At 35.2% G+C, this 5,557-nt stretch overlaps 1 pseudogene; it reads right to left on the minus strand.

Moving 5' to 3' along the window:
• Positions 1–1,414: 1,414 nt before the first annotated feature.
• LOC118829633 lies at positions 1,415–2,124 on the minus strand (annotated as a pseudogene).
• Between the last annotated feature and the right edge of the window lie 3,433 nt (positions 2,125–5,557).

Raw genomic sequence — 5,557 nt, forward strand, 5'->3', positions numbered from 1 at the left:
AGAATCTGAGTTTATTTTTTCACATGTACAACGCTGAAATGTTTAGATTAGATAATTGGAAGTCATTCAAAGGAATTAGGATTATTTGGCCTCAGAAGACATTAGCTGATGACAATGGTGATAAGTTCTTCTCCACCTCTGAGAATCAAGACCAACAAAGTTCCTTTGGAGAACCTGATGCAAAGAATAAACACCCATCTGTGGGATGGCTTACAAACGTGTCTCTGCAGGAGCTTTTGAAGTTCACTTTAGAATTCTGCAATGCTAGCATAGTTTCATATGCTCCATTATTGCAAGTAAGATTATCTTCCAAGGTATCCACTCTCCAAAATAATTATCTGTCTGTCTATCTAACTATCTATCTATAAAAGGGAAGAAGAATGGAAATAGTCCAAGCCACATATATAAAAAATTTAAAATGTTATTTTCCAAATAATGTCAAAATGATTGTCCATTTAATATCAATATCCAAACTTCACAACTGATATGCTTTCTAAGAAGGACATCAGATTCAAAGAAACATAGGGATAAAAGAGACAATGAGCTGTGGGTAGTCTATGTTTATTCTCAGGAAGAATTTAAAGCAAAGCATTATAAGGCATTGTAAGACATTTGCCATCCTCAAAGCTTATTATTATCGTTGACATTCACCAAGCAGCTATGGGGGAAAATCCCCAATTTTCTAGAAAAGAGTATTTAGACAAACCATCACTTGTATTAGAATTAAATGTTTCTTGGCTGGTATAGATGTGTTTTCTTTGGGACACTTATGATCAACCTACTACCAAATAAATGTAATTATTTAAAAAAGAAATCTATGAAGATAATTTACGACCATAAATATATGTTACATGGATCTCAATTGCTAAACATTCATTACATGCTAGAAAAGTAATAATTTTGCTGTATGCAAAAATATTTCCCCAATAAAGTCCAACTGATGCCTTATCAATGCAAGTGATCCTGAGTCCTGCAAGGTTATGCCAGCTAGTTCAGGCAAGGCTTATTGACAGAGTATGCCTGTTCTGACCACCAGACTAACCATGCTTAGAAAGGTTCACTACTAGAAGGAAGCCACCAGAGGACAAAATTATTTTGGCCACAGTCATTCAAAAATACTGTTTACTCTGGCACAAAGAGGGGTGTTCAATATGAATTAATAGGGGATATATCCGTAGTGATGGTTTCATTAATACATTAAGTATTGATATGTTGACATACCACATTTCTTATATTTTTCTTAACTACGTATATTGTGACATTTCTTAAGAAAAACTGTTTTTTAAACAAAATAATATACAGTTTTTTAAAAAAGGTTGAAAAATATGGAGAGTTGACCCTCTAATCTGTTGTTTTGACTGCCCTAACATCAAATTTGGTTGGCTCCCTTTGAACAGTAAGATACCAACATTTTTCACTTTTTCAAGGACAAAGACCTAGTTATATGTAATCCCATGTTACTTTTGCTTTCCCAAGTCTTCTTTGTTTCAAGCCCCCATGCAAGTTTCTTCTTTTTTTAAAGCCCCCTGTGAAGTTTGAGCATCTTTTTTTTAGCTTCTACAAAGTTGCAGCAAGCAACAGCTTTGGCAATTTTTGCTCCAAGCTCCTGAGTAGCTAACCTTTTACTTAGTTCTTCAGCCTTCTCAATATCCCCTTCAGCCAAGATTTGTTGATGTGCACTTCAAGTCCTGACTTCAGAAGAGCCCTATTACTTATGAGGGGTTCAAACTCATCATTTATTCCAAAATACTGAGTAAGCTCCTTCCACGGGGCTTTATTTGAAGACTGTTGACTGTCAGACTCCTTTTTATTCTTCTGGGATGTTTTCTTTCACTCCCCCTTGCTTGTAGAAATTGTTAAGGCTTTTGGTTCAGAATGTTTTTTTATGTAATTCTTGAAACTTATTCCACATATTTAGGAGAACTCCAGATGGACACTTTGGCAGCATTTTTTTGCATTTGTCTCTGCCCATCAGTATGGAAAACAGAGAACCTGACTTCTTCAATCACACAACTCCCTTATCTTCCTTCGAACTAAGTTCTAAGATTTTCAGTGTGGTCTCATCCTCAGAATCAACTCAATATCGCTTTCATTCATCCCAGGAGGTAACAGTTCACTCCTCATCTTCTTTTCTGACCCTGTGATCCAGGCCATTTTTTTGCATTTTACTACTTTAATGAAGAAAAGAAGCTCCTTGCATTGTTGTCACTCATTGCTTTTTATGCAAACATGCAGCAGACCAAGACTCTTCCAACCACCCTGAAAGATTTTTCCCTCATCTTAAGAGTCATCTGATTTAACAGCAGCAGTTCTCTGAATCCACACATTTTTAGAAAATATTGTCAAGAAATGGGAACAGAATATAAAGCTCTTCATTACCACACAGAAGTTCACTGGCTTTCAAGAAGACAAATCTTGAAGCATTTGTTCAAACTAAGGACATAAGTTTCACTTTTTCTGAAAAAAAAAAGGAAAAAAGAAAAGAAAACTTGCTCTTGGAACACTTTGAAAGTAAAGATTTTATTCAGTGGTTGGCCTACCTGGCAGATGTTTTTAACCATATGAATGAAATGAAATTTTCAATTCAAGGTCTTACAGTCACTATTATGGATGCTACTGAAAAATTACAAGCCTTTTTTGGGCTGATATGGAAAAAGAGAGTAGAGGCCGATATACTTGTAGACTTTCAAATTTCAAATGTTAGAGGAAGTGCTTTCCCAAGGTAGAGTTCAGACAAAAAAATTCTCAGCTTCTTTGAAAAGATAAATTCATGAACTCCTGGAAACACTTCAGAATGCTTTAAAAAGGCATTTCTATCTTGATGCCAGGACCATGGATTTGGAATCCCTTTCTTTCTGATATGTTACACTAAAGATGTTGACCCAGTTGAAGATAAATTCATTGATTTTAGGGAAAAAATGGAGTCTAACTCAAAAAGCCTAAGTGAATTTTGGTATTCCTTGAAAGAAGCTATTCTTTGAAAGAAGTTAATCCTTTCTCTGTCAACGGGAGCTATGAAAGTTGTCATTCCATTTGTAACAACAAATCTCTGCAAATTGGGATTTCCAACACTTATAGCATCAATACAAACAAAAAAAAAACTCAAAATCAATTGGATGTTCAGAATGACGTGTGTTGCCTTTTCAAAGACAGTCTCACAATCTGATTTTTTTTCAAGCTAAGCAACAGTAGCCTTCACACAGCATATCTTTTAAAAATAAAATTGAACTTCAACTTGCCTATATTTAAAGCATAATATCTTGCTTTTAACATGTTAATAATGAAGTAATACATTACTATGTATTTTGATAACTACATTTCATTTCTCCTGTTATCCTAGGTATTTTATTTTATGCATTTGAAAGCATTTTTCTTAAAAGAGGTCGATAGGCTGCACCAAACTATTAAAGGAGAACTTGACACTAAAATGGTTAAAAATGCCTATCATATAGTGTTGCTTGGGTATTAATCACTGCAAAAAAGCAAATTTGCCACAGGGCTTCACAATGACTGTTCATTTTTTGCTAGCAGCGATAGTATTTATCCTTTCTTCTCCCTGATTATATGATACCCCAAACAATATGATAATGGCACAAAGCATCTCATTTATCCCTCTTCTTTGCTCAACTTTTTGCTTTCAACTTTGCTACTGCTCTAGAGGAAGACATTGATATTGAGCTCCATTACAATGAAGTTCTGATGTGTGTGGAGTTAGAAAATTTAAGTTGGATAGAGAGTAGCGGCTGCTCATAGAGGACAATTAGACTGGAGGTAGGAACAGGGTGTGTGTGTGTGTGTGTGTGTATGTCTATTTGATGGTTTGAGAGGGGAGATTCAGATATAGGTAAGAATTTTTTGTTATTGTGTTATTTCAGTCACGTTGGACTCTTTGTGTCCCCATTTAGGGTTTTTTTTTGGCAAAGATACTGGAGTGATTTACCAGTTCCTTCTCCAGTTCATTTAACAGATAAGGAAACTGAGGCAAGAAGGGGTAAGTGACTTGCCTAGGTCACACAGTGTCTGAGGCCGGTTTCACACTCAGGAAGATTCCAGGCCCAGTGTTCTGTCTACTACATGATGTCTTGAACTCAAAAAGGATATGACTTATATTGTCTGGTATTCCTGGGAGATTTCTCTTAGGTATGGTCATACTATGTATCTCTCCTTGTATACTGATCCTCAGGGAAGCAAACCTGAAAATAGGGTATTGTATTTCTGTATTTCCATCCCCCTCAAGCATCTTATGTGATGTGATTACCCTTTGCAATCTTGCTAAGAGTTGGGGTCAGCCACCAGAGTTTTATTCTACCAGGGAGGCTGGAATGAGTGGACTCGGGGCTGTTAGTCACAGTAGTCCAAGTATCCTGAGGCAACTCAGATTATCTGAGGTTCTCTGCAGCTTAGTCCATGGAGTGCTTCTATCCTAACTAAGGAGTATTGCCTGGCTTGGATAAAGAAAGCTTTCTTATTTCCATTTAGTCTGGGGTTGGGGAATACTGAAAACTAGGGCAAAAGGCAACATCTTGAATAAGACAGGTAATCAGCACAGCCTGTATTCCCCCAAATTTTCTCTTCTTAAGAGGGGAGTAATACAGCATTTTTTTTGTTTTTATTTTCCTGAGAATGAATGTACCATAGCATAAAGCTCTGGGTTTATATTTAAGAACATTTATCTTCAGTTTCTGTCTTTGACATGTACGGGCTGCATGACCCCAGGCAAATCATTTGTTCTCTATGTTTTTTGTCAGTCAACTTCCTAGGACTGTGATCTGCATGACGGAGAGCATTATCACAGTAAGAATTTCCTGCATTGACAGAATCATAGTTTCCTTAGTTTATTTGTATGTAGTTATTCTGGAATTTTTTTAATCCATCACAAAATAGTTTTGATAGTTAATGCTTTGTAGTATAATTTGAAGGCTCAAAACACAAGTCCCTTTCCTTCTATTATTTCTTTTCTTTTTATTATTAATTTGAAATTCATCAACAAATAAAAACATTTTAATATTTATAAGAGAAGAAAGAGTACAGAACTAAAATTGTGGATTTATTATGCACAGTTTTTAAAGTATATCTATTAAATTTAACTAGCTAGTAACAAAATTACTCTGTGATCTTTTCTGAGCTTTTTTTGGTTTTATTTTGAGCATATAAGATATTTTATTGATGCCTTTTTTGCATATATATCACCACCCACTAAGTTACTCCTTTCCCCTCAAATAGAATCCCTTTACTATATATGCCTCTACATAGTCTTATAGTCATGCAAAGCAAAGTAACCACATGGCATGTCTGAAAATTTATGTTTTGTTTTGCATCTCTAGACCACATCCTTTCTGAGATGGGGTGGGAAGTTTCACCATCAGTCTTCTGAAACCATGATAAGTTGCTACATTGATCAGTGTCGTAGTATTTTTCATATTGCTTTGTTTTAGATTATTATTGCCATCTTTTTGTAAGTCGTTTTCTTTTTCACAATTTCCTTAATGTTATAGACATTTTGTCCTTCCATATGAATTTTGTTATATTATGCCAAATTATGTAAATCATTAGAATT

This window comes from Trichosurus vulpecula, chromosome 8 (genome assembly GCF_011100635.1).
Source record: "Trichosurus vulpecula isolate mTriVul1 chromosome 8, mTriVul1.pri, whole genome shotgun sequence".
In the NCBI taxonomy this organism is placed as follows: Eukaryota; Metazoa; Chordata; class Mammalia; order Diprotodontia; family Phalangeridae; genus Trichosurus; species Trichosurus vulpecula.